Source organism: Egretta garzetta, unplaced genomic scaffold (assembly GCF_000687185.1).
Source record: "Egretta garzetta isolate BGI_Z169 unplaced genomic scaffold, ASM68718v1 scaffold149, whole genome shotgun sequence".
In the NCBI taxonomy this organism is placed as follows: Eukaryota; Metazoa; Chordata; class Aves; order Pelecaniformes; family Ardeidae; genus Egretta; species Egretta garzetta.
The window spans coordinates 2,079,949-2,088,462 of record NW_009269998.1 but is presented as its reverse complement, the minus strand read 5'-3'; the positions used below and the strand labels follow the sequence as shown (position 1 = coordinate 2,088,462).

At 39.9% G+C, this 8,514-nt stretch overlaps 1 long non-coding RNA gene across 2 annotated transcripts in view; it reads left to right on the top strand.

The window, feature by feature from the left end:
• Positions 1-472: 472 nt before the first annotated feature.
• LOC118453228 overlaps positions 473-8,514 on the top strand; it is a 72,587-nt gene continuing 64,545 nt past the window's right edge. For both annotated transcript variants that reach the window (XR_004843133.1, XR_004843132.1), the window contains exons 1-3: positions 473-621; positions 1,993-2,141; positions 3,701-3,798. This is a non-coding gene — a long non-coding RNA (uncharacterized LOC118453228). The remainder of the gene's footprint in view (positions 622-1,992; positions 2,142-3,700; positions 3,799-8,514) is intronic.

Below are 8,514 nucleotides of genomic sequence, written 5' to 3'. Positions count from 1 at the left end.
AATCTCTTGTGTAGATTTCCTCACACTTCTTACAAGATCACTGAAATATCTGCCTACTTCAGGTTCACTTCCCTCTTCCCCCGTTATTGGTTGAGGGAACGAGTTTGCGAGGCTATAGAAACCATTCTGTGTGATGTTAGTGAAAGGGAGCAGATGATACAAGTTTTGCAAGGAGTTTGCCACACATTACTTAGTTGAGGGGGGATCCTGAGCAGTCTGCAGCAAAAAACTGGCCAGAGCCAAGACACATGTACCAACCACTCCTATCTGTTAAGGGAATTACTGTGTTTTCTAATGCCAGAGGTTTTCTTTTATTCAGATAACTTTAAGTGCTTGGTGAGTATGCAAGATGGATAGGGAGAGGTGATACCTTATACTAGACAGACCAGTTGGTTGGAAAAAGGTTTGGGGCACAGAAAAGCTGTTAAGTACCACGTGTCTTGAAAAATTGTCCTTTTTTTTCCAGCTGTATCTTTTGGTTTGATGAAAGAAGTGAGCTCTCCTGGTCAGCAACCCCAAGATGTGAAGCTGGGGAACTATGTCCAAAGCCTTTGCCACCTCCTGCAGTTGGCTTCAAATCTGTGTGGGCTTTGGAGCAAAAACTTTGGAGCATCACAGCAGGTAAAAGGAGAGGTGTTACACAAAATGGTCATGAAAGCCCCGGAGCTTGCTAGGTGGGAATTTCTTCCATTCTGCAGCTTCTGCAGAACTTAATGCCAAGGCTGGTTGCTGAGGGGTCCTTTCCATGGCCTAGAGGTGGGGCAGACTTGTGCTATCTCTATCTTGCTTTGGGAAAATTGCTCCGACTTGCAGGCCATTTGGGAGTAGGCAGGGCTTGGCTATCTGCCTCTTCCCTGAGCCTGTCAAGAAAACTGCTTATGGGTTGGATGGCCTGACCAAACGACTTTAAAGTACTGTTTTATAATCCAAAGTACCACAAAAAATAAGATACTTTCTCACTTTGCAAAGCTTCCTGCTTATTTATTTACTTAGTTATTTCCTGTGTGCAGTTAGAATATTAAAATCAATGTTGTTATTCACCTGGGTATACCCTGTTTGACACAAACAGGGATTGTAGAATCAGGTCCTCATCTGAATTATTTAGAATATAAATTTGTATAAATCAGGGACTAAATCAATTATAGTCACTGGAGAGGAACCAGAATCCTTTCTGTGTTTCAATGTAAACAGAGTGAGAGCTCTCTTTTTTAATTAGACTTTATAGCACCTACTTGTACCCTTGGCAATTTAACTGAACTTAACCAAACTGAGATCTCATCAGGTTTTAATTGCGTGGTTAGAGCATTATTAAAATAAGCCATCAAACGGCCCCGAAAACACAGCCCTATGTACCCTAGTACCTGGGGTTCATAAAGACATATAATCCCTAAATGCCTGAGCGCAAATTAGTCTGGGTTGGATGGGTAAGTAGAGAGAAAGTTGTCCTATGGTAATACACAGTCATGAGAAATGGTTCTCTAAACACCCTGGGTTTAGTCTGCAGCTGGCAGTTCATCTTCATCTTCATCTTCAGCCTATTTACCGTGTTTTTGATCAGTCAGGGACATTGTGTAATTCTGTGTCGCGTAGCCCGGGGCATTTTCACATGCCTTTGGCAGGATAGACCAGTCTGATGGCAACCTGCAAATTCACAGCTTAGGCAAATTGTTATGTAACTGTGATGAAATGTCTAATCTCCCTTTGCCCCAAACTGTCACATGTGGCTGGATTCTTGGTGAGTGCAAAGCAGTTAAGCTGAAGGCAGTGGAAATTATGCTGCTCTGTACCAGCTGAGAATCAAGGCCACGATGCATCTGGAAATCATAAAGCCTCCACTCTGGTTTCTGATATTTTCTGGTATTTTAGTGTTTTGTTCTCACGTATGCCTCTAGAGTTACTTCTGATTTCTATTGTGGGGCTGAGAGCAGGACTGAGCTTTTTTATCAGCTGGCATATATATACATGTTAAAAAGTAACTCTTGCTCTCCGCAGCAGTAAACCAAGGAAAGGTGTAAGAATCCACCTGTTTTTTGGATGGATGATGAAGGCAGACACACCTGAAGCAAGTGAGGTGGACAGGGCTCTGGCTGCCGCTGAGACCGTTCTGGTTTACCAAGAGGCCTGTGGTGGTTCCTGGGGAGGTGAGTGTACGCCAGTGTCACACCCCGGTCTTGCTGTTACTGTGGGGACAGCGAGCCCTTGCCAATACTGTTGCCCCAAAGGCTCTGGGGTGTTCAGAGACTGCGGTGCTGGCGTTTTCACTGTCAAACCTCCAGTGAACTGAGTGGGGCTGAGCGATTTTCCCCACCTGGGCTACAGCTCTAGTGCAGACAAGATCAGAGCTGTTAGAGTCTGCAGCACCCGGGGCTCAGGGCAGGAGAAAGCTGGAATGCCAGTGGGTGACCTGGCTGCCGGAGGGAGTTCATGAGTATACAGAAGTGTTCTGAGCTGAAATGAGATGAAGGAATTGAGGTTGCAGTACAGAAGTGTCAAAAATAATCTAAACATGGGTGAATGTGCTGAAGAGGTTAAAATTAGCAACTGTCTTTGCTGGTAGTATCTTATTTTGTAACTCTTAGAAGAAATCATTCAGTGAGAACGGAATTGCAGCAGTTAAATGGATGACAAGTGTTAACATTTTTAAAGCCCTTGATTCTGCTTTTGTCCTTCCTACCTGTTAGCTCTAAAGTACCCTTTCAGCTACCAAGCTGTGACCTACTGTGGGTCATCTTTGTTGATCGTTCTAGAAATGAAAAAAGGAATTTATGTAATCTGTAAATAAGCAAACTTTTCTTATGCTATAGATGATGCTGTATCTTGAGCTCTTACTAAAACGCTGTTGCATAATAAACATTGTATGTGTATATATGTATTTTTACTAGCCATTCTCATTTAGTTGTGACTATTAAATATCTATCTAGAATTGAAAGGTTATTTATTGCAACATTGTGAAAATTGGGCAGGTGCTTTGTTCATTTTTAGGTAAATCAACACACAACCTTTTATTAAATAGTAATAATATTGCATTTCCCTTAGTATCTCATTAAGTCCTGTGTTAAGGCATACACGTTCTTTTTCACAAATAGCTGTATAAGAAATGCAGTGTAATTTGGGGTTATGCTGTGTGAATGTGCCTTTGTGAAAGCAGCAGACCCGCAGCCTGTGCTCCCACCAGAGGGCAGGACGAGACAAAAATTAAGGAGCATTAAGGGGGAAAAAACCCAACTGCCTGGCTTTTAATCCTCCCCCCCCACTGCGCTTTCTGCAAAAGCACAATCTCTGCAGCTGTATGACGCTGAGTGAAAGTGAGTCTTTGGGTTTTTTTTTGGGGGGGAGTTATGTAAACAACGCTTGGCTTCTGCTTCAGTGGATATCTATGTATTGCTCCTTCTGAGATACTGTATGTTCTCACAAAGAGCAGTCCTATGATCTATTTACAGAAGCATTTTTAAACTATATAAATCTATATAATAAACCTGTATGTTTCCTACCTTGTAAAGAATGATGGTGTCTTAAATCCCCTCTGCAGCATTTTAGCTATTATTTTTCTTAAACACGGTTTGAAGATAATACTAGACACTGCAATTCAAGACTGTGGCATTATATAGTCCTTTGTAAAAACAGTGTACCCGGAGCCTGGGGCTTATGCCATGCCCCATTACAGCAGAGCTCTGACATCTTAAGTGTTTCTTTTGCCTAGGAATAATGCAGAAGGCAGCCTACGTTCGAAGACATTGCAGTGACCCATTTGCGCAATGATGGAAGGGGCCCACTAAGTGAAGCCTGATTAGCCCAACCGTAAGTGATACAGCTGTGAGGAGCAAAAACTATTGCACAACCTAGGTTTGTTCATGAAAGTGGATGTGCTTGTAAGGAAGGCTGTTCATAATTAATTGTAGCCTAATCCCAGATGATTTGAGTACTCATCTCTGAGCAAGAAAATTGTGAAAGACTTTTTAGTAATTACACCACAGAATTTAATATCTGTAAAAGGAGATGAATCATCTGAGAATAGAAAAGTATCAACTAGTTCCCCGGCCACTCCACATCGAGAGGTGAGGTGTGACGCCTGTAGCTGCTGCCCGTGGGTTGCTCACAGCCTTGATTTCACATGTGTGCTACTGGAGGTACAAATCACCAGGCACCAGAAACTGTGGTGAGAGTACCTGGGTTTGCATTCATCATAGCTCTGTATAGGAACACTCTGGCAGTGGAAAAGCAGCTTGGAATTGACAGCACACTTAGCTCAGCTGAAGGCTCTCCCAGGCTTAAGGAATGTGTTTCAGCAGTTACCAGCAAAGCAAGGCCCCCCTTGCTTAAGAGAAAGAGGTTCTCTTTACGACCCATAATTAAAGACTCTACTAACTTGAGTATCTCTGGAGCTTTTGTTCTTTTAAACTTTATGCTTCAGTATTGCATTTGGCTTGAGAGATGAGTTATTCAGGTAGGTCAACTATGTCAACCAGGCAGTTAGAATAAATACAAACAGACGTGGAACGTCTGAATGCTCAGAGGTGTAAATTACTGCATGGAGGCCTGGCATATACTGTTTCCTACCCACCACTTCTGAACTGACACTGTGAACCTCAGCGTGGTCGTCTGCACTGTCACAGCTTACACCACCGCTTTCGGGTGGTGATGGGTTGTACTGCAGAATGCATTTACAGCAAGTGACCAGAGCGCAGGAGTCAAGTAGCAACTCTGGCACGATGACATCCTTGTGATCCTCTGCCGGTTCTCTTCCACAGCAGCCAGAGACTTCGAGTATATTTCTCCTATATCCCTGGGATTTCTTTCTCATTTCAAAAATCAGAAATCTAGGGAAAAAAAATTTAAAAGTTAAAACCTTCTATATCGGTGCTGTGGAAGTGAACGTTTGTGTTCCTGCATTTCCACTGTGACTGTGACACTTACATAACTGTGATACCATCTTTAGTTATTTTCTATACACCTAGGTGGAATCCAAGATACTCTTACAGGTTATAGATCAGATTATGGTAACTTCCCCTTAAGTAGATACAAATAGCTACGATATTTTAGTATAAATGTACAATTTACCTATATGTATAACATATAGGCATGCATTACTATAAGCATAATGTAAGTATCTATAAATTATATATAATTACATATATAATTTTATTTCTAACATCTTTTAAGTGCTTTAAATAATTTTTGTACTACCATTCTAAAGCTTCTTCAGAAATCTCACGTATTTAAGTGCAGAAAAGTAGTAACTTGTATCAAGCAGCTCTGGTCTGGTAGGACTAGAATTGAAAATTTTCCGGTCCTCTAAATAGAGTGAAAATGAAATATTTTACTATTATTACTGACCTCATTCATTCCAAGATCCTGACTCAACCCCCCCAAAAGATAATAAAAACATTTATTAAGATTCTTTTTATACCCCTTCATTTTTGCTTATAGTTCCATTTGTTTCATGTTTTAAGCTTCCCCCACTGGCTGCTGGAGTTAAAACCAACAATTTTCTGCTGCTGCAGCAACTCAGAGGGGTGGTGGGGGAATCTCCAAGTACTTTATTTCAAAGGGAATGAGTTAGCAAGGAACAGATTAAGGTCTCTGTAAGGCAAACTGAAAAAAAGTACTAAGGGGAAAAATTTCCTCAGGCATATTAGTATGCACTAACTTCCAGAGGTATAAATATCCACACAAAGTGGAAGCCAGAAACAATGCTTTTACTAATTTTTCCCTCAGTAGAACAATTCAGAAAGTGGCTTTGTGTGGGGGAGTTTCACAGTTGGCTGAAATGCAAAGTCAGAAAGTTTTCAGCTGAAAACATTTGGCAGAAAACTGGAATTTTCTAAAGCAGCTGCAGTGACAGCTCTGTTTTGCCAGTGGCTTATGTCTTTTTCCTCCCTCAGTTGTTGGGGCGGGGCTGGATGGTGCCCTTGCAGTGGTGGCATGGGGTTCACAGGGTGCTGCTCAGGAAGCGTCGGAAGCCGCCGGTATATCTAATTGCTCTGTATTTCCACATCAGCTGATAAGTTAAAACAGGCAGTATATGAACTTATAAGTACTTACATACAAGGCAAATGTAGTTCTGTTGTGTGAAAGTGAAATAGATTGATATGGGTAAAACACGCCTGGATAATAAAAGCCCAAACTCTGAATTATAAAGCTAAAATCAAATTCAGGCTAGTGAAATAAATTCATGGGGTTTCTAGTGAAATAAATCTATCCGTTATCTATGGGTAGGACGGAGGTCAGAATCTGCCTCAGATTCAGCGGTAAATAAAAATCAAATGAATACTGAATGCATGCATGTTGTTGTCCCAACTGTGTGTTGAAGGTGTATATTTCAGTGACCAAACCTGCATTTTATCCCTCTGGAAACTTTTTTTTTTTAAAGGTAATATCTTGGTTTTAAGTTAATGTTAGAATATTAGTCTATTTAAGCTTATTAGCTAATAACCAGGGATTCAGAAAGGTAAAACAAGACCATCTGTTTTTAATAACTGCCTGTAATCTCTGATGAATCAACTGTCATGATCTTAAATTCTGAGTGTGACTGAAAATTATTTATCTTACTGTACTTTATAAGATTTCTTATTAGATAATTGTTACAGACACTGAATGGATGTCTCTCAGGAACATTCAGTTAATAACTTTAACTAAATAAAAGGACTGTCCACTGAAAACTGCCAGAAGGAAACCGGCATACATTTGATATACACAACATAGTACAGTTGAATTTATTCTTTTCCTTTTCCTTAATCCACATATTATTTTCTTTTTTTAAAAATTGTCTGACCATATTTAATAAGATAATTTGTTACCCTGTTGTTAATTCAAAATGATTGACAGGAGAAACTAGGGACTGAATGTCAAAGTACCTAACTACCGTGGCAGGAAGATCAGGGTAGGTTTAATATGGGTTGTTGTGAGTTGCAGTTCCCAGTGAACAGGCTCTGGTGAGGTACCTGGCTGGTGTCAGGAGTTAAGGAACAATTACGCTGCTATGCATCTTTATTTGGTCTAACATGGCTACTTCCAGGGATGAAAGAGGCGAAAGGTGCTGAGTCCATCTCTTTGCTCGGGGGTGATTGAAAAAACATGATCTAACCTCATCCATGTTGCCTGGATACAATTGATTAATGTATGGTGGATGCAATTTACATTTTTTTCTAAAGCAAGTTGTAAGATGGAATTTTGAATCGGTTAAGATACTTTGCAGGAAATGGCAAGTTGTAGGAAAAAATAAAATAGTGAACTGAAGAAAAGAGAATCTGAGGATAATATAAAATTTCTCCTTGATTTAATTGTGATAATGACAGTGAATTCAAAGTTTCTTCAGAGCCCTTCTTGTATGTACTGCCTTTTTATCTGAGAATCTCAGGCATGCTAGAAACATTAATTAATTAACCTTCTTAATAATTCTGTGAAGGAAGATTGGTAATTATTATGAGATACTAATTTTAGAGTGGTAGGACAAGCCACAGAGAAGTTAAGTAGTATATACAATGTTAAATACTTTGCTAGTATCTGAAGTAGTTACAGTGTGAATTCTGCCAGGCAGGGTTGGGATCTGAGAACAACGTAAAAAAAAAAAAAAAGCACCTTCAGGATATCTTAGACTGAGAACAAGAAATAATTTTCTAATCCTGACACTCCTGTTCTTTTAAATATTGGACCTAAAAACTGTCAAACATTAGTTGAACAGCAGACTGGATTTCAGTAGCTCTAGGAACAGGTGTAAATACAAGTATCTCTTATGATGAATTAGTCTCTGTTTGATCTTTTTCTAAACCTCTTTGGATCAAAAAATTCCAAGAAAGTCTTGCCTTCTCCAGTATTTTTCTAAAATCCATAGTACAGACAGACGTCTTAAAAAATGAGTACAGCTAATTGCTTATGTACTAGTAGGCAATCTTTTCTTAAAGAAGTGTTTGCTTTAGAGCAGTGGCTTGAAGAAGCCCAAGTTGTTATTTTTAATGCTAATGTGGAAATTACTATGAATTGTACAAATTCTTCCTGACATGAGAGCAATGTTTTGGATCATAAAAAGAGAGATTAAAATAGACAAAAATGTAAAAGTTTATGTGGAATCTGATGTGTTTTAATGAGGAAAAACCTCATGGTCAGCACTTGAAGCTTTTGTGAGGATAAACTGGATCCTACAGGAGGAACACGGAGGGGAAAAGGAGCTCCAAAAAATTCCTCTCATGCGGCTAAGAATAATTATTTAACTTTATCGCTATGTTCAGTGACAACTGTTGTTGTACTGAAATGAAAAAAACAAAGCAGTGATTGCAGTTATTTCTCCTTAGGTGCTTGTGTTTGAGTTTTGAGCTGATGCTTTGACTCGCTTCCTTTCTCCCCTAAGCTACAGGCAGGTCGTACCAGCCCAGCCAAAAGGAGTGAAAAGGCAATCTCTGTTTCTCCCTGTATCTGTAGACTGATCTTGTGGAGTAAGGAGACCCTTATAATGTGGGAGTAGTCATCTGCAGCTTCAACACACCACAAAAACAATACCAGCTGTGCAGTTTGCAGGGG